The following is a 21196-nucleotide window of genomic DNA, read 5'->3' as shown; positions in this document are numbered from 1 at the left end:
CACACACCTATTTTTGACATTCTTGTGTCAATATTTTCAGTTAAGATTTTCGTAACTATTTCTCTATCTGTGTTTACTTGGTCTGCTATGCTTTGTGCTGTCAGCCAATGATTTTGATGCACAATTGAATGGATTTTTGCAATGTTTTTGTCAGTTCTGCTCATTACTGGCATCCCTGACTGCTCTTTATCAACGAATCAGTGACACTTTCTCTCCCCTCAGAAAAACATTTAATTAATTTTACACTGCTATTTTCTTCATGGTATTATCCCCATAAACTTGCACTAACATGTCCCTGATTTCACTTCTGCTCTTGCCAAATTTAACAAGAAATTTCATAGTTGTTCTTTGCTCTAATTCAAGCTCTGATACTCTTGTGACAGCACAAAAACATATAACAACAATGAACTCCACTCAAGACACCGTGTCATGCACACAGCTATGAGACCTTACTGAGCTGTTTGTACAGTCCACCAACATAGGCGCACGGTGGCAAGTTCACAAACTTAATTATCATACCTGGTAAGACCTTTCCTACAAGAGAGCATTTCTTTTCTTTCACTTAAAGATAGGCAGTATGTGCCTTTTAAATCTCCCCTTTCTCAACCTAACTGCACCTGTGTTCTTCATCGTTTAATCTCCTTTTTATTCACCTGTTTCTCAGACCACATGGCCTTCCAGACCCTCCATTAATTATATTGTTTATTTTCTCTCTAGAATGACCCTAGTTTGAGTAGACGTTAGTGCATATTGAAACCATTTCTTCTTTTTTTCTGGGCACCGTGCCTTTATTAATGAAGCCCAAGATTGCCTTAGTTTTTTGGCAGCTACATTATAGCAGTGATTCACACTGATTTATTTTTTAAATGTAGTTTTATTCTTTATTTTTAAATGAATTATATGCTGGTTACCTCTATCCTGTGCTTTCCAGCTTTGTTTTTCTTTTTAACCCAAGTACAGGCTCTTAACGTTTTTACTATAATACTATGATGATTTTGGCCCATTTTGTCATCCTGTTGAAATCTTGCTGGTTTTGCTCTTGTCCCAGTTTGGTGCAATTTCCAAATTCAATAAGCATAGTTGCCATCTTAATTCAAATCATTAATTTTAAAAAGCCATGTTCATTCAGACAGGGCCAGATGCTATAGTCCTGTACCCACAATAGAAAATGCCTCTCCTTGTTGGTATTAACACTTTTGGTGTGTGCTTGTTCAGGAAGTCAGAGGTATTAGTGCCCAGACCACATGTCCTCATCATGTCTACAAGCATTTTTCAGGAGACTTCAGTCACCTACGTTTCAGAAATCAAAATACACTGCCCATGGCATTCCTTCCACTTGCCTGTCTGGTAACCTTATATGAAGATCCTGAGAAGCTTGGTTTGGCTTTCAAACATCCAAATGGACACACTGTAAACTCCTTGCATCCTTTGATAAGGGCCTACAGATTCTATTTCACAGGATCCTTTGCATAGAATGAGAACTGCTTCCCTTGTGTACCAGATGAAGCCATCAAGTCACTGAGACAGTAATGTGGATGGTGGCCTCTCTAAGCCAAGAGCTTACCAGGTGCCAGATGATATTTCACATTCCAAAAAACCCCTGAATAGGTGGCATCATTCCCTCCTACAAACAAAGGAATGGGTTCAGAGAGGCACATACTGTGGATGTGTTCAGAATGCCCTATGTCAGCCATGGGAGCTATGGGAGACCCAGGACCCCACTGGTTGTGGCGGGCCAGCTGGATTCTGGGAGTCCCTCAGCTACCCCATCCACCGTCCCTCCCCAGCCAAGTTTGCCTCTGGCAAGAGCATCTATTTTCCAGTTTACCTGGGAGCCTTCTGGTTTTGCTCTGAAATGTCTATCTGTTAAAAACTAAGGCTTTATTTGCCAAGAGGGGCTAGCGTGGCTACAAATGACCTGCCACCTGAGTGTGTAATTTAGAAAATGCACCTGCCCCACAGCAGCAGAATCAAAGCACAAGGCACAGTCCCACGAGCAACATTATTCTGCCATCTCCCCTCCCTGGCCAGCTACAAGGCGGGAGTCATGCCAGGGAACTGCCATAAAATGCTGGAAAGGGATGATGGAAAGCACAGCCAAAAATGAGTTCTTTTTTCCCCTGTTCACTCTGCCTTGCTGCTTTCTCAGCTTCTTATTTTGCCTTTGATCTTCTATGTTCCCTCTCTCCTTTAATTCAGTTTAACTCATTTATTAAATGTATATTATGAGCCAGGCACTTTGTGACCTGCTGAACACACAAAGATGAAAGTGACAAGACCTTCTCATTTAGGAGTTTATGTTTCAAAGACTATAAATGGGCGATCCTGGGGAGGACTACAAAAAAGTATCTTTTTTCTCAAGATATTTTACTAAAGAGAAAGCATTTTTCTTTGCTGAATTTTCCTAGTTTTAAAGACATTTGTATTTCTTTCTTTCTTTTTTTTTTTTTGAGACAGAGTCTTACTCTGTCACCCTGGATAGAGTGCCTGGCATCATAGCTCTCAGCAACCTCAAACTCTTAGACTCAATCAGTCCTCTTGCCTCAGCCTCTGGAGTAGCTGGGACTACAGGCACCTGTCACAATCCCTGTCTAGTTTTTCTGTTTTTAGTAGAGATGGGGTCTCGCTCTTGCTCATGCTGGTCTCGAATACCTGAGCTAAAGCAATCCTCCTGCCTCAGCCTCCCAAATGCTAGGATTACAGGCATGAGCCACCATGTCTGGTGACATTTATATTTATTAATATGTCAACCATAGTGATTTTTACTATGTCAAACATAGTATGTGCTTGATAAACCCATAATTAACTTTAATTAGCTTAAAAATCTAAATTTTATTAGGCAAAGCTTGGTTTGCCTAAAATTTAGATTTTAAAGCTAATTATGGGTTTATCAAGCACATACTATGTTTCAGTGAAGACATGTTATTTAGGTCTCTGGATCTGAGCAAAAATATATTGCTTCCATTTCTATTTTCTCATATTTTTTATGTGTAGTATTTCACAAAAGATCATGATTTCTGCCATACCACCAAGATGGCGTCAACACATCCAGAAATGCATTATCTTTGACATCCTTCATCCCTTCCCTCCTTGATGGAGCTGGAGCTTGCTTTGCCTCTGATGTCTTCTCATTCCTCTATGTGTCTCTGGTTTCGAAGCAAGAGCCCAGTAGCCAGCTTCTGCCTTGTTCCTGCTCCTGGGGGCCTCGTAAGCATCTCTGCACAGGTGCCCTCGTGGTGGGCCTGGGACAAGGCTGTGGAATCAGGTGTGCTGAAAATGCTCCCCACCCCCCATTCCCTTGTAGGACTTCTGAAGCTGACTTCTTCCCCTGAAAGGCTGGCGCTGCCATGGTGCGTGTCAAGGAAGCGCTTGTTTCCATGGAGATCAGGTTCAGGTCCTAGGCAGTGAGGAAGTCAACCTGCTGCCTGGAGAGAGGAGAAAGGGAACAAAGGAGGAGAGGTGATCAAGACATAGTGGTCGTCGATGCTTTCTGCAACAATGATGCATCGTGGTTACAAGCAGGGACTCTAGTATCAGGCAGCCTGTGTGTGGGTCCTGGTTTCACCTTAGGCAAGCCCGATTAACGAGAGCAAGTGGCTTAATTTCTCTGAGTCTTAATTTCTTCATCTATAAAATGGGAATAATAGTGATACCTTCCTCAGAAGTTGTTGTGAAGATTGAATAAGATGTATAAAGACTCTCACATATTACCTGGCACAGAGTGGGTGTTCCGTAAATGTCAGCTATTTATATTTTTATATTTGGATTGTTATTTAGGTAATGTATACACAGTTAGAATGTGAAAATACTGTATGTGTTGAGACGGGCCTTAGAAACATTTGAAATCAGAGACTATTCATGTTGATTGATCGTTTGTTTGTTCAGTGGGTATTCAGTATAATATCTATGTGCCAGGGACTGAGTAAGACACTAAGGAGAAACATAAATGAGTAAGACATTAGCTAATAGTGATTAAGTCAAGATAATAATTAATTCAAGGATCTCACAGTCTCCTGAGAAAGACATATAAACAGACAAGTGCCAAACAGCTTGGCGGCACTCTGAAAGGATGCCCAAGGTAATGGCCCCCCACCCCCGCTGTTTATTAGAGGAGTGTTGAGGGTGTTCTGGAGGAGGGGACACCTAAGCAGAGCCTTACAGGGGAACAGGTGTTGGCCAGGTGAAGAACCATGCTCCCCAAAGGGCAGGGGAAGCAGGCGTGGAGGAGGCGAGAAGGATACCCCAGGCAAAGGGACCCTGGAACTGGGGCTGTAAGATGTGAGCACTGTGATGAGGGCTGAGACTGGAGTGTAAAATACAGGAGTGATAGGAAATGAGACTGGTAAGCAGAGGCCAGATCCTGGAGGCCCTCATGTGTCATGCCGCAGAGCTGGGAGCATGTCTTATAGGCAATGAGGAGCCTGAAGGATGTGGGGCAGGAAAAGGCCACGGTCAGACTGGCAGGTGCACTGATACACCCAGGTGGGAAAGAGCAGACTGCAGAGGGAGAGGGAAAGCCATGACCATAAGCCTCTGCCTGCAGAGTTCTTGGTCTCCCGGAATGGCTCTGCCCAAGCCACAGCCCAAGGCTCTGACTGCAGGGAAGCCCCCAGGCCCTCTGTGACTTGTGACCAGGAGAGGGCTAGGTAAGCAGAGGCCCTTTGCCTTCCTGGGGAGTTTTCCAGGGCTGCTACATGGTGCAACTCCAGGAGATCCCATTTACATCATAGTCCAGGCGAATGGAGCCCCAGAAAACCAGGCAGGGTGTGTCTGGCAATCACTGAACACTGTCCTGGGGCAGGTCAGGAACGTTGCATATGGCCCACTGCTTTCTGCACTCCAAGAGCTCTCGGTCTTCCTCTCCCCAGCTCTAAGAGGCAGCCACGCTCAGGGCAGCTCTAACACATCAAGCATGCTTTCAGTGATGTGTTGTTTCTCGGGGCACCTGCGTGCCTCTGCTGCCTTGTCACAGATGCCCCATAGTCTTTAATAGTGTCGACACACGTCCAACAAGCTCTGCCTTCAGTGATGAGTCTTTCTGTGCAAATCCTTCAGGAAGGAGTAACTCGTTGCCTTCGAGCTATGCCAGGAAGTCAACAACTGATAACAGATCCCTTCCTAAGAGCAGCTTTTGCTAGGGAAGTAGCAGAGGAAGACACCGGGAAGTCAAAAGGTCATGCTTAGAGTACAACTCCAGGGAGGAGCTGGAGTGAACGAAGGGAAGGCCTGGCCCATCCATGCCTTTACCACCTTGTGGGCTAGAACTGAAGACTGGGGACTCATGTTTACTCCTGGTCATTAGGGATGAGTAGAAGCTGCTTGAGAAATGGGTGGGAGAGGAGCCTGCCGAGCAGAAGCCTGGACACTGGGAAACTGTGACAGGTGGTTGGGAAATGCAAGCAAAGGCTGAGGGTGGGGGTCACAGTGGAGGCTCGAGGAGGGGAAGTGGCGAGCAGTTAGAGTGATGGCACAGGCCTGCGTCGCTCGCCTGCTGGGGGATTTGGAGTTAAAGCCCAGAGTTAGGAGAAGGGAGACAGCAACATCATGGAGAATAAGGGAGTGAAACAATCTAACTCAAGATTGGTGCGGGATGGTCCTGGCAGCAGAGCAAAGAAAGGACTGGAGGGTCAGACTGACTAGGGATGCCTGTTCTCAGGCTGTTACAGAAATCCAGGCACGGGATGGGAGGTTTGGGGAAGCTATCGGCATGGAGGTGAGGAGGAAGCAGCGGGTACGTGATACACCAGAGAGGGAGCGTGAGCAGAATGTGGTGACTCTGGATGTGGGGGTGAGAAGAGGGAAGGTGTTAGTTAGGGTTTCTGCTTGTAAGTAAGGAGCAACTTCACATAGATTAAGGGGAAAGGGGCTGGGGAGAAAAGGCGGCTTTATTGTAAGGATATAGGAATGTCTCACAGAACCCAAGCACCCTAACGTCACGAGGGCCATCAAGATTGATCTGAACCAGGGACTTCCTTGGTCCACACGGTAGACCGAAGGTAATGAGTTCCTGGCTTGAGTGTCAAGTGGGTCTCTTTCATTCTCAGGCCCAATTCCGGATGCCCAGGGAAGGGACTCTGGTCTAACACAGGCCAGATACCTGATCCTGAACTAAGGATCACCAAAGGGGTGTAAAACAAATTTGGTAAAAACAAATTGGGGAGAGTGATAGCTTCCGGGGGGCCTGCCAGACCAGCCAATCAGTACATATCCACTCTATTCTGTCCCGTGCTGGCTGGCTTTTTATCTCCCTCTACTTCCAAAGATGTATTTATTAACATAAATTAATCATCTATGGAAAAGCAAAAATATCTCCCTGTAAGAGACAACCCAAATTGTCAGAGGTGATTTTTCTGCATGCCTGTATCCCCGGGTGCCGTCTTTTCCTCCTTCAGCTTGGCTTGCCCTAGTCCAGATGTGATGTCTCATATCACACCACCCACAGACCACACGCTAAGCTGAACCTGGTGTGTACACACGCAGCTCTCAGCTTGGTGTGGGTATTTCACGTGGTAGATTAGCCACTGATGGTGTGTAATCCATACATTTGCTCTTCCATACATCCATACATTTGAATATAAAATTAAATCACATTCATGTACCCCTCTGTCCTATGGGGTACATGATTGTCATTTAATTTTAGCCTCGTCAGGCAGGCTGGACCGTGGGGGAGCCTGGACTTTAGGGTTAGACAGTCAGACAAACTGGCTGTGGAGTCCTGGCTACGCTATTCTTTCTGTTGACCTTGGGGAAGCCACTTTACTTCTGATCCTAACGTGGGGACCATACACAGATCCTTCTCTGCTTTCTATTTGCTCATCCCTTTGCCCCCTCTTATCTTTTCAGGAGGGAACTCCCAAACCCCAATTCAAAGGTGGAAAGTGTAGTAAAGGGTAAGTCTTAGATTTAGCATCGAGGGGAAACCCGGACACTGACATGAATGTCAAGATTTACTTGGGAGCAGGAGAGATGATTCTCGTCTCTCCTTTATGGGGCTTCAGAACCACAGACCTGGGTTCAAACCTTAATTCTGCCACTCATCTGGTGGGGGATCTCGGACAAGTTATTCTTTCCTCAGCCTTAGTTTTCTATTACTAGGTTGTTGTGGAGATTAGAGATGTAAGTAAACATGTCTGACCCACTGCTTACAATGTTCATAAATATTTGCTGAATGAATGATAAAATGGTAATCACTCATTACATGGAAGACTGTTTTAATTATTCTTGTCTCTAACTCCCCAGGTGTACCTAGCAGGCGCTCTCTCCTGCTCAGGAGAGAAAAGGAAAACTACCAGTTTTTTTTCTCTGTCCTTCTATCTCATGATTGTGATTTAGGTATCTCAGTTTTTTCCTTTTTTTTTTTTTTTTGGTTTGATTTGTTCAGGGACTAAACGTCAAAACAGATAACTTTCTAAACTTCCAGCAGTTCCCGAGGTGTGCTCAGAGAGTGGACTGGAGAGCCAGCTGCTTTTCTTGGCAAGGCAGCTGGGCACATCCAGGGGCTGCAGCAGTCCAGGGAGACGCTGCCCAGAGAGTGGGGGGACTTCCCTGGGAGGACAGACGGCACCACCCCAAGCAAGGCAGTGAGTGAAGCGAGGAAGACACAGACATCCCTGGCCTGATGCTGCGTCCTGAGTAAAAACACGAGGGGCAGCCCGCTCCAGACAGGAGGAAGCCCAGCACGTGCTCTGACCACCGATTTCCCCCTAAAATAGCAGCGGCACAATTGAGGCAGGGCGGCAGCGCCCAGAGTCTCAGCTCCTCCGACATGCTTTCTTCCTTTTGAAAACCCAACTCGAGCTTGTTCTGATTAATCTTGGGGGTCCCCTCCTTCCTAACCTCCCTTCAGCTCGCTGATTTCACCCTGCATTCCTCTCTCTCTTCCCCGCTTACTTCTCCCAAGGAAAAGCCATTTCGAGCTGTTACGAGGAGGTGGTGGCTATCTTTCCTGAGCAACTACGTGCTGTTCAAGTTTTCCTTTCCTTCGCAGGCTTTCAGGTCTTGGCCTTGCTTCTTATTGACATAGAAATGTAGGTCCAGAGCCACGCTGCCTTTGTGTAACTCCAGGGGGACCTTAAAATGTGATTCTTACAGCCTTGGGCTAGCAAGGGTGCAAGGGCTGCTATGATTTGAATGTGTTCCCTGAAGGTTCGTGCGTTGGAAGCTTAATCCCTCTGCCCTACTGAATGGATTAATGTAGTTGTGACTCGAGTGGGTGTTACCTCGGGAGTGGCTCTGTTATATAAGTGGCCTCTCTCTGGCTCCCTTGCTCCTGGCCTCTCTTGTCTCTTCAACTCACTGCTGCTTTCTGCCTTTCTTTCATGCGATGAGCCTTGCCAGATGCCAGGCCATGCTCTTAGACTGCCCAACTTCCAGAATTTTCGAATAAATGTGTTTTCTTTATAAACTACCCAGTGTGTGGCATTCTGTTATAGCAACTGAAAAAGAACTAAGACAAACGTTTAATACACCCCTATCCAAGCATCTCTTTTCATCCTCATAACCGTCCTGCAGCACAGGCTTCAGGTAAGGAAATGGAAGCTGAGAGCCTGACCAACTTGCTCAATGATAAGAATACACAGCTAGGAAGTAGCAAGCTAGCTTTGGTCTCATGTCTGTCTGATCCCAGGCTTATGCTGTTCACCACCTCTACCCTGGAACATTTAGCTTTTTTTTTTTTCCTTCTGAAACAGAATCTCACTCTGTCACCCTGGGTAGAGTGCTGTGGCATCATAGCTCATGGCAACCTCAAACTCTTGGGCTCAAGCGATCCTCTTGCTCAGCCTCCCTTAGGCACCCACCACAACACCTAGCTACGGAGCATTTCACGTTTTAAAACATGACTTCAGCCCCTCGCCCACATGCCTTCTCTCTTTCTAGAATTCCATACTTAAGGTTCTCCAACCACTTACATACAGAGTGGCACAGCTACAGGAAAATAATCCACTGCAAAAATAGGTGTCCCCAAACTGCCACTCCAACTGTGTGAACTTAGGAAGTTGCTGGCCTTTCTGGGAAGTCATGAGTCTCAGTTTTGTCTATTTGCTGAGAAAGTTGGTGGGACTGAGTGATTTTCAGTGTGGTCCATTTCAGCTCTGACATTCTTAATTCCTGGATAAAGCCAAGCAGCTCGATTTATTGGTCCTTCTGTGGAATATTCTGGAACACGGTTGTTTTGAGTGTAGCTATTCATAGAACATGGTGGTGTTGTATGTTTCTTTAAGGCCATCAGTTGCTGTAGGAAATGTCAAATATTTGAAATGTGAGAAGGGTGGACATTCCATGCTTTCCATGACATATTCCTCAACACCTGTGCATCCTGCATTTCCTTCGATGATGGCGTGATCATTGCATAGCCACTTGTGTAGCCATGGAGGTGGGTAGGAGAGGAGGGAGGAGCAGCAGGGCTGCCCCAGGGCTGGCTGCTAAGAGAATGAGGCCGGGCTGGTCTGCAGAGGGGTGTTCGCTGCTGGCTCAGAGATTATGGCCTCCCTGAGCCAGCATGCGTCCTGGCTGAGGGGGCAGGAAAAATGGTCCTGGTTCTAGACCTGGCTCACTCTGGAATGGGGACAAGCTAAGCAGTGACCACAGCACCCACAATAGCACCCCTTCATGAGGGCTTTACACACATTCTCACTAGTTCTCCAAGTGTGGATGGAAGACAGATATCGTTTCCTCCATTTTACAGATAAACAGAAACCCATAAGTTGGCTCAGCGCCTGTAGCTCAAGTGGCTAAGGCGCCAGCCACATACACCAGAGCTGGTGGGTTCAAATCCAGCCCAGGTCTGCCAAACAACAATGACAACTACAACCAAAAAATAGCCAGGTGTTGTGGCGGGCCGGGCACCTGTAGTCCCAGCTACTTGGGAGGCTGAGACAAGGGAATCGCTTAAGCCCAGGAGTTGGAAGTTTCTGTGAGCTGTGATGCCACAGCACTCTACCCAGGGTGACAGCTTGAGGCTCTGTCTCAAAAAAAAAAAAGAAAGAAAGAAAAGAAAAGAAAAAGAAACTCATAAGTTGTAAGGAAACAGACCAAGGCTGTAGAGTTTGCATTAGAACCTGATGCTTACTTACCTGCAGCCATGTAGTGCTTCCGAACATCAAACTACATTTGGACTCCCTTAGTTTTTTCATCTGTAGAAAGAGGGCCTTGAATCAGTGTTTCCCAGCATGCCACATATGATGTGCATACTTCTGTAGGTTCTTGAGAATATTTAGGTGGTGGAACCTGGATTTTAATTTTATGTCCATGTTTTTTTAATTTTAAAGTGTGTTAGATAAAGGCTCTGTGCCCATAGCACAGTGGTGATGACACCAGCCACATGCATCAAGGCTGGCAGATTTGAGCCTGGACCAGGCCAGCTAAACAACAATGACAACTGCAACAAGAAAATAGCTAGGCATTGTGGTAGGCACCTGTAGTCCCAGCTACTTGGTAGGCTGAGGCAAGAGAATCGCTTAAACCCAAGAGTTTGAGGTTGCTGTGAGCTGTGACGCCTTGGCACTCTACCAAGAGCGACACAGTAAGACTCTATCTCCAAAAAAAAAAAAAAAGTATGTTAGAATAAAACATAATTCACACATGAAGTTTATTTCACAGATACTGCTTGTGATGAGTCTACATACAAAGGGGAATTGATTTAAGGCCTATTTACAGTTAGTCCAGGTGATATGGTAAAAATTGTGAGGATGGGGACCTTCCCAAGTGCCTGAAATGTGGGGACCAATGACTCAGGTAATATACTCCCATTTTCTCTGCTTCCACCAGGACAGAGCAGGACTATGGCCTCTCTGAGCCTCCAGCACTATGTCCCAACTCTTGGGCATTTGGGACATGTATAGGAGAGAAACGGTCTTCATAAGACAAAAGGCTAAGGCTCAGTTTATCCCACTTCTAGTATCTCCCCCTTCCCTCTGTGTTCCTAAGCGTTCAAATATCTGTCAAGTACCTGTTGCCATAGTCCTTGAGTGAGTAGCTTGGCGTGGACTGCAAAGTGATTGGCTGCAGAGGGATTTAGTTAGGTCAGCACAGTGACCTTCTTGTTTCAATTTGTGAATTTGAATGTTTTGAGACAAGGCACACACTGTAGTTACACAGACCTCAACCCTCCCTATAATATTCCCTTGGGAACTACCCTGTTTCCCCGAAAATAAGACAGTGTCTTATTTTAAGGTGTGCTCCCAAAGATGCGCTAGGTCTTATTTTCAGGGGACGTCTTATCTTTCCTGTAAATAGGTCTTATTTTCGGAGGATGTCTTATTTTGGGGAAAACAGGGTACCTGAGGCAGGCATGTGAGTTTGTAATCCCTAGCTTAACACCTACGTCCCCAAGATCAAAATTCTTAAAGGCCCAAGTGACTAATTCTTCAAGGGTGGAATTTCAGAACACAGTGCTCCTAAGGGGCCGTCAATACACCCGGAGTCTCTAATGCACGTGGAGCTTCCGCGCCAGCCCCGCAGGAGAGGGGAGGCCGCCCAGGAGCTAAGCTCAGGAGATGGCAATCTCCATAGCTCACTGGCTGCTCTGCAATTTTCAGACTTGGGAGTATGGTGACACCTGGTGTCTAGTGCCATTTTTCAAACCCAGCAAATTCCAATCTGAGCTCATCTTCATCCTGAAACTAGCTTGTCTACTATCCCCTCGCTCCCCTGTTCAGGTCAAGACAGCCAGCAGACTGGAATCCTCACACTCATCAGAAATAATTTCTTCTTTCTCTTCTCCCATAGTCCATCCCTTGCCAAAGTCTATCCAGTTCGACACCTGGCATTTATTTATCTTGCCCCCTTTTGGCTCATAAGCTCATATTTCCCAGTGCAAAAACAACTTTCTACAAGTTCTCACCTATATATTGCTGCCTGACTAATATTTTTTAAATTTTGGATTAATATGAGGGTATAGACAATTAGGCTACATTGTTTGCATTTGTTAGGTAGAGTCCAAGTTGTAGCTGTGCCCCTCACCCAGGAGGTGTCCCATATACCCTTACACTGTGCCTATTGGGTGAGAGTGCACCAATCCCTCTCCCTCCTCCCCTATCCTCCCCTCCCCCCACTTGAATTTAATTGAGTTTTTCTCTTGCGTTGGCTTGTATTTGTTCATGTACTGGTTTTATATTTGTACAGAGTGTATTGGACACTTCCTTTTCCATTCTTGTGATACTTTACTGAGGAGTATGTTAACCAACTCCATCCAGGTTAATACGAAAGATGTGAAAGTCTTCATCTTTTTATGGCTGAATAGTATTCCATGGTATACATATACCACAGTTTATTAATCCATTCATATATTGATTAGCACATAGGTTGATTCCACCTCTTGGTGATGGTGAATTGAGCTGTGATAAATATACTAGTGCAAATGTTCTTATGGCAAAATGATTTTTTTTCTTCTGGGTAGATACCTAGTAATGAGATTGTGGGATCAAATGGAATGTCTATTTTGAGTTCTTTGAAGATTCTCCATACTTCTTTCCAAAGAAGTTCTATTAGTTTACAGTCCTACCAGCAGTGTAAAAGTGTCCCTTCTCTCCACATCCATTCCAGCATCTGCAGCTTTGAGACTTTGTGATATGGGCTCTTCTCACTGGGGTTAGGGGATATCTTAGGGTGGTTTTGATTTGCATTTTTCTGATGATTAGGGACAATGAGCATTTTTTTCATGTGTTTGTTGGCTATTCATTTATTTTCTCTGGAGAATGTTCTGTTCATATCTCTTGCCCAGTGATAAATGGGATTGTTTGATCTTGTTTTGTTGATTAACCTGAGTTAATCTGTAGGTTCTTTTTATCGATGCTTTGTCAAATTTGTAACAGGCAAGTATCTTTTCCCATTCTGAAGGTTGTCTATTTGATTTAATTGTTGTGTCCTTAGTTGTGCAGAATCTTCTTAGCTTAATTAAGTCCCATTTGTTTACTTTTGTTGTTGTTGTGATTGCCACTGAAGTTTTCTTCATAAAGTCTTTTTTTTATTGAGACAGTCTCACTATGTCATTCTTGGTAGAGTGCTGTGGCATCACCACTCACAGCAACCTCCAACTCTTGGGCTTAAGCAATTCTCTTGCCTTAGCCTCCCAAGTAGCTGGGACTATAGGCTCTGCCACAATGCCAGCTATTTTTTTTGTTGTTGTAGTTATCGTTGTTTGGCAGGCCAGGGCTGGATTCAAACCCGCCAGCTCCAGTGTATGTGGCTGGCACCCTAGCTGCTGAGCTACAGGCGTTGAGCCCACAAAATCTTCTCACAAGCCAATATCCTCAAGAGTTTTCCCCACATTTTCTTCTAGGATTTTTATCATTTTGTGTCTTAGATTTAAATCTTTTATCCATTGTGAGTCAATTTTTGTGAGTGATGAGAGGTGGGTCCAGTTTCAGTCTTTTACAAGTGATTATCCAGTTCTCCCAGTACCATTTATTAAATAGGGATTCTTTTCCCCAGTGTATGCTTTTGCTGGGTTTATCAAAGAACAGATGGTAATATGAGGCTGGTTTTATCTCTAGGTTTGCTATTCTGTTTCATAGATCTATGTCTCTATTTTTACACCAGCTGATCAATATTCTTAAAGTACAGTTCTGATGGGCCCAGTTCTCTGCCACAGCGGATCTCTGTCAACAGATCCCTGCAAACTTCAAAGTCAAGTCCAGCACCTCAGCTTGCCCATGACTTGGCCCCAGGCTGCCCACCTTCCACTATCCCTGTGTCCTCCATTCATGCTCTAGGATTTCTTGAAACTCAGGACACAACTTGCACCATTCTTTCAAGAGTTTTGGTTATGAAGACAAATGGAGAGAAAGAGCAAATGGTAAAACCTGACAGGGGAGATACCATGATCATGAAGGTGGTTTTCCCAGGACAAAGTTTATCCATTGTACTCCAGATGCGCTGACTGCTGTGATTTCTCCAAATTTGAGAAACTTGACTGCATTATTTGTGGCAGTGGGGGGGCTGTATTTGTGCCCTCTCCTGCAAAAAACAAAAAAAGAAGGAGCAAGTGGTAAAGGAGATGATCCAGAAAGGGAGTTTTATTTCCGTAGATAGACAGGAGCAATTTAAAGAGGATTTGAAGCAGTTTAAAGAGCCCACTGAGAGGCCAACACAGTGGCTCACAACTGTAGTCTTAGCACTCTGAGAGGCCAAGGCAGGAAGATTGCTTGAGTTCAGGAGTTCAAAACCAGCCTGAACAAGAGTGAGAACTCGTCTCCACTAAAAATAGAAAAATTAGGCTGCTGTGCTGGCAAATATCTGTAATCCCAGCTACTCAGGAGGCTAAGGCAAGAGGATTTTTGGAACCCAGGAGTTTAAGGTTACTGTGAGCTAAGCTAATGACAAGAAAAGAACCCCCAGTGTGTGTGGGGGGGTTACAATGTGTATAGGCACCCACCAAGCACCTTCTGTGGGCCAGACACTCAACTCTGTTTTAGAAGGAATAGCTCATTCAATCCTCTCAACAACCTTACCAGGTACCATTGCTTTTCCATCTTGCAAACAGGGAAACCAAGGCTCAGAGAGTGAAGCGACTCTTACAACAGCCAGAGAGAAGTGAAACTGAGATTTGAAGCCAGGCTGTTCTACTTGAAGCCTGCTCTCTTAAGCACTTCCCGTGAGAGAGAAGGAACCACAGGCAGAGCGAATCCCGTAAGAGGTGGAAGCACAGGGTGGACTGGGCGTCCGTAGGCCTCACACGGAGGAGGAACACCACTTCCCTGGGCTGGGGAGAAGTAGTCTTGGAGGAGGAGGATATGGTTAGACTCATAGATGAAGGAAGTTGGAAATGTTCTTGCTTGTAGTTTTCCATTGGGAATTAGAAAAAGGTGGTGGGGTAGAGCTTGAGGAGAGTGAGAAGGGTCTGACAAGGTTGCTGCAGTGAATAAAAGAGGAAACCTTGTGCTGAAACCTTGCTCAGCTGAAGTTATAGACCATGGGTTTGTGTAGGCCTGAGGCACACAGTTGTGCAAATTCTTTTGCCCCTTCTACTACTAATTCTAGGCATTGCTCCTACACTGTCTCCTTTGCGAAACCTTTTCTGATCTTTCGAGCTTGTTGTGGACTTCACGTTCCCGCATCATTTTGACCCTTTAGTATAGTCATTATATTAACACACCTTATATTAAAGGTAGATTTATACATTTCCTATGTTAAAGGCTCTCTGATGGCAAGGATGACGTCATACTCGTTTTCTTTCCCTCAACAGGGAACATAATATGGTTAAAGTAGACTATGGTTGTTCATTAAACGTGTGGTCACTTAGTGCTTGACCGTTGTCCTCCAGGTGGAGCTATTTCTTTTCATTATTTTTCCCCTTTTATTTTTCTTTCATCTCTTACTATCTATCTGTGCCCCAGAATCTTTCTTTTTGCTTTTTCTAATTTTCCTCCCCACTTAAACTCTCAGGTGGCTAATGGTATCTGTGGGCATTGTCTTGTTGATTTGGGCTCTCTTGAAATCTTTCCAAAATTCCGCACCATGGGCAGATATCTTGTGATATCTATAGAATTGAAGAAATTCACATAGTAATTGAAGAAATTCACGTAGACGTAAAGCAGAACCCCTATGTGGTAAGTTGAAAAATGTTTCCCTCAACACCACCCCCACCACAAAAAGATATTCCAATCCTAATTCCTGGAACCTATAAATGTTATCTTATTTGGAAAAAGAGTCTTTTCAGATGTGATTAAGTGTCTTGACATGAGAGCATTATCCATCCTGGATGGTGCAGGAAGAGCCCGCGTTCCATCACAAATGTCCCTGTAAGAAAGTGGTAGAGGGAGATTTGATACTTGAAAGGAGAAAGCAACATAAAGAAGAAGCAGAGAGGGTGGTGTCTGTGGCTCAGAGGGTAGGGCGCCGGCCCCATATACCGCAGGTGGCGGGTTCGAACCCGGCCCCGGCCAGCTAAAACAGCAGGGGCAACTGCAACAAAAATAGTCTGGTGTTGTGGCGGGTGCCTATAGTCCTAGCAACTTGGGAGGCTGAGGCAAGAGAATTACCCTAGCCCAAGAGCTGGAGGTTGCTGTGAGCTGTGAGGCCACAACACTCTACCAAGGGTGACAGTGAGACTCTGTCTCAAAAAAAAAAAAAAAAAAAGAAAGAAAGAAAAGAAGAAGCAGCAGAGAGAGATTCAAAAACACTGGCTTTGAAAACTGGAGTAACAGGTTCCCAAGGTGAGGAATGCCAATATTTACCAAGAGGGAGAAGGGGCAAGGAAGAGATTCTCCCCTTGAGCCTCTAGGAGTGTGGCCCTGTCAACACTTTGATTTTGATCCAGTGATACTGATATTGGACTTCTGGCCTCCAGAACTGTGAGAGAAGTTTCTGTTGTTTTAAGCTGTCCAGTGTGGTAATTTGTTACAGCAGCCACAAGGTCATATTTCATTAAAAAGACAAGCCCTTCTCTGATGACAAGTAACTAACAGAAGGCATTCCGTAGAGCACATTGGAAGAAAGAAAAATCTTATCATTTTGGTTGTTAAAGGCCCAGACTTCCAGAGCATAAAAGTAATTTCAGACTGAAACATGGTCATGTACCAGGTAAGAAAGGTGCTGTAAATAGAGGACTCTTTCAGGTGCAGACTCCTATGGAGGGAGAGCAGCATGGGACACTCCGAAGAGGATCAGCCGCGCAGAACACCGCAAGCCAAGGGAAGTCCACATCGTGCCAGCATGGACACACCCCCTTAGACATACCTACTTAAAGCTTTTTCCCTCCGTCTTCATAAGAATTTAAAGTTCAAATTGAAAAAAATGAAATGTTAACCCAGGAATGGATTAACAAGCTGTGGTATATGTATACCATGGAATACTATTTAGCCATTAAAAAAAATGGAGACTTTACATCCTTCGTATTAACCTGGATGGACGTGGAAGACATTATTCTTAGTAAAGCATCACAAGAATGGAGAAGCATGAATCCTATGTACCCAATTTTGATATGAGGACAATTAATGACAATTATGGTTATGGGGGGGGAAACAGAAGGAGGAAAGGAGGGAGGTGGGTGGGGCCTTGGTGTGTGTCACACTTTATGGGGGCAAGACATGATTGCAAGAGGGACTTTACCTAACAATTGCAATCAGTGTAACCTGGCTTATTGTACCCTCAATGAATCCCCAACAATAAAAAAAAAAAAGAAAGAAAAAAATGAAATGTTATGCATTAGTTATTTCATCCATAACTAGCCATTCTAATTGTACTTTATTCTCATTTGTTGATGTGAGTTCAGTTACTTTCAATCAGTCTTTGTGTACTTTTTATAATCTCCTGAGGTAAGACACTCCTCCAGGTATTGTTGTGGATAATTCTGGTTCCAATGGACCTCACCTGAATACAGCAGTCAAGCTTCTGTTACACGGAGAGGGAAATCCAGATGAAAGGTGCGGCCCTCATAAGGCTTATTCCAGGATGTGTGGGCAATGCATTCACTAAGGTGAGGTAGGGTAAAAGAGTAGCAAGCTGATGGTTTCTGTGAAAATGAAAGATAAGCTGCTTCTTTGTAAAAGGAAAATATGACATCAGAAATAGGATATCTCAGGCCAGGCATGGTGGCTCACGCCTGTAATCCCAGTTGAGGCAGTGGATTGCTGGAGCTCAGGAGTTTGATACTAGCCTGAGCAAGAGTGAAACCCTGTTTCTGAAAACCTAGCCAGGCATTGTGGCAGGTGCCTGTAGTCCCAGCTGCTAGGGAGGCTGAGGCAGGAGGATTGCTTGAGCCCAACAGTCTGAGGTTGCTATGAGCTATGACGCCAAGGCACTCTACCAAGGGTGACAAAGTAAGACTCCATCTCAACAAAACAGGATATCTCCCTATAAGAAAATAATTAGTTTTACGTAAATGGAATCTGAAGATGACTCCCTCTTCTGGCTGCATGGAGTAACTGCTAACAGACTTGCGCTCCCACTGTAAACATCAGGAGACTAGACAAACACATGAAACAGCAGTTCCAGACCCTGCACAACAGGCAGCACAGAAAGGAAATAGATAAAGTAAGATCAAAGATTAGCACAGTTTTCTGCCTGGAGGCACTTTTTGGAATGTGATGCTAGGGTGGGAAACCCAAAAAGATCATAGCAGTCTCACTGAGTGGACGAGACAGATTAAAGTTTGGAGAAGCCAAAGCAGCTTGAATGTTCAAGGTAGAATGCCAGAAAGGAGATATATATATAAAGATAGAGATTCAGAAATCGACAAGGTTTTCTCTTGAATCCTTGACTGACCACTAAGCTGTATACAAGTAAAATAAAACTCCATGAAGGCTATGCAGACGGAATTATGAAAGAAGGAACAATGACCAGGGAAATATAAGATGAATAATTCCCAGAGCTTACACAGGATGGATGGAAGTTCAAGTTCTGACCATTCAGAGTGGAAAGACTTTTTCAATAGCTGCGCATTTAGTAAAGACCTCAAAATGGTTATGCTTTAGTCTTAGGGCTAAACTAGATCAGAGTAAAGGCAGTGGTGTGTTGGAATCAGCTCACGAGACAGCCAACTGCACACATCTCTTCTCAGCTTCAGTGACATACATTGGTAGCTGGAAATCAGATATGGAAGATTTACACTAAGGAAATCAGCAAATACTACAAATCACAATCAGTTTGAGTTTTCTTGTTTTGTTTTTTACCACAAGCATCATAGCAAGACATTTTATCTGTGTGTCCATGGATACTGACACAGAGCTCTTAAAAACCTTGGTTATTATTCCTGAATGATTAGAGTGATAGGAGTGACTTTTGTTCTAACCTTGGCAGGCCATTGGATAGCTTCTGGGTGGTGACTGGTCACCAGAAAGATGAAGGCTTGATTAGAAACTTGGAACTTTTAGCCCTACCCCCAAACCTGGGGGGCAGGGGAAGAAGGGCTAGCCTAGGTATTTAGTCAGTCACCAATTGCCAGAAAGCTAATCAATCATGTCTCAGTAATAAAACCTCCATTAAAACCCCTAAATGATAGGGTTTAAAGAGCTTCTGAATTGTTGAACACATAGACATGCCTCCCAAGTAGCTGGGACTCCAGACACCTGCTACAACACCCAGCTATTTTTTTTTTAGAGATGGGAATCTCCATCTTTTTAGTTGGTCTCAAACTCCTGAGCTCAGGTGATATGCCCGCCACGGCCTTGGCCTATAATTTTCTTTTTTTGCCCACCTCAAATTCTTGGGCTCAAGCAATTCTCTTGCCTCAGCCTCCTAAGTAGCTAGGATTATACGCACCTGCCATGACGCTTGACTATTTTTAGAGACGGAGTCTTGCTCTTGCTCAGGTTGGTCTGGAACATGTGAGCTCAGGCAATCTGCCTGCCTTGGCCTCCCAGAGTGCTAGAATTACAGGCATAAGCCACCGCGCCCAGCGTCTTCACCTAGTTTTGCTATTAGGATGATACCAGCCTCATATGCTTTTGGAGCATTTCTTCTCAATTATTTGGAATAGTTTAAGTAGGATTGGTATTAGTTCTTCTCTGAATGCTTTGTAGAATTCAACAATGAAGCCATCAGAGCCTGAACTTTTCTTTGAAGGGAGAATTTTTCTTGTTGCTTTAATATCATTACCCCTTTCTGTCCTGTGCTGTGTTCCCCAGTGACAGGGTAGCCCTGAGTTCAAATATAAAGTATTATTATCACTTCAATCTCCTTCCTCTGGGCACAGGTTCTCTCTCCACTTGGTGAACTGGTATGGAGCTCCCACCTTCTCTGCCCTCTTCAGAGTTTCTTTCCCTGAGATAATGTTAAAACCAGGTACAACGATCATTCACCTGGATTTTGATTCTTCTGAAGGTGTTTCTTTGCGCAGATGGTTACTGAATTTTCTGTTCATGTGGAGGGACAATCATCGGAAGTCTCTATTTGGCCAGCTTGCTCTGCCTCTCTCCTGTTTTCTCTTCTTACGAGATCACTGGATTAGGTTCCATCTCAATTCAGTGTGACTTTATATTAACTAATTACATCTGCAGAGACACTTTCTACAATTCAGGTTACCTTCTGAGTTTCCAGTGGGCATGAACCCAATACAGCTAATCAACCAAAAGTTGAAAAAAATGTGTAAGTTTTTAAATATTCAATTAATCATTAGAAAGTAGACAACCTTCTCAGGTGTGGCAAACAATATAGTTAGATCTCCATGGATTGTAACTTGGCCAGCTGCTCTTTCCATGCCTAGTTCTGGCATTTGGGGGTATAGAAGCCTTGCTTTATCTATGTATCCAGGGGTCCTCAAACTACAGCCTGCGGGCCACATGCGGCGGTGTGATTGTATTTGTTCTCGTTTTGTTCTTTTACTTCAAAATAAGATGTGTGCAGTGTGCATCGGAATTTGTTCATAGTTTGTTTTTTTTTTAACTATAGTCCGGCCCTCCAATGGTCTGAGGGACAGTGAACTGGCCCCCTGTTTAAAAAGTTTGAGGACCCCTGATATGCCCATCTAGTACCCATTTCTTTTTTTTTCTTCCTCAAAGTGCTCCATCTCTACCCAAGTGGCTCACGGGATGGTAACCCTATCCCCCGCTCAGGGTTAAGTCCTGACTGGTTTAAACGACTCGTGTTGGTTCCACTTCCTTGCCAGTCGTTTAGTTAGGGATGAATGTGTAATATCGTTCTGACCTATAAAATGCGATAGATGCTACTGAGATTTTTCTGGGAAAAGGTTTTCCCACTTTTAAGGAGTACACAATAGGAGAAGCAATCCCTTTTCTATCCATGAATGAAGTGCCACATTTAGAATCACTGCAGCCTTCTTGCTACCAGATTTATAGGGAAGAAGAGTTGTATCATTTCCAGGGTACCTTATCCATGGAACCCCCCAACCTCTCCTTATATTATTATAGGACAAAATACAAGTGCTTTTTTTTTAGAGACAGAGTCTCACTTTATCACCCTCAGTAGAGTGCTGCAGCATCATAGCTCATAGCAACCAACCTCCAACTCCTGGGCTTAGGCAATTCTCTTGCCTCAGCCTCCTGAGTAGCTGAGAATACAGGTGCCCACCACAATGCCCAGCTATTTTTTGTTGCAGTTTGGCCAGGGCCGGGTTCGACCCCACCATCCTCGGTATATGGGGCCAGCGCCCTGCCCACTGAGCCACAGGCGCTGCCCACGTCCTTTTTATTGAAGCCCAAATGAATGACATTTTCTGTTACTTGCTGCTAAAAATATTCTAACCAGTGGAGTACTTCTGTACATGTATAAGGCCTGCATAAATAAAACCACATTTTCA

General features: G+C 44.5%; 1 non-coding gene across 1 annotated transcript; it reads left to right on the top strand.

Annotated features, from left to right (window-relative positions):
- The first annotated feature begins 13797 nt into the window (after window positions 1–13797).
- On the top strand, window positions 13798–13959 carry LOC128598063 (U1 spliceosomal RNA). The gene has a single exon (XR_008383568.1). It is a non-coding gene; the product is annotated as a U1 spliceosomal RNA (small nuclear RNA).
- The last annotated feature ends 7237 nt before the right edge of the window (window positions 13960–21196 follow it).

This window comes from Nycticebus coucang, chromosome 10 (genome assembly GCF_027406575.1).
Source record: "Nycticebus coucang isolate mNycCou1 chromosome 10, mNycCou1.pri, whole genome shotgun sequence".
Classification (NCBI taxonomy): domain Eukaryota; kingdom Metazoa; phylum Chordata; class Mammalia; order Primates; family Lorisidae; genus Nycticebus; species Nycticebus coucang.
This window is presented reverse-complemented; position numbering and strand designations above follow the sequence as displayed.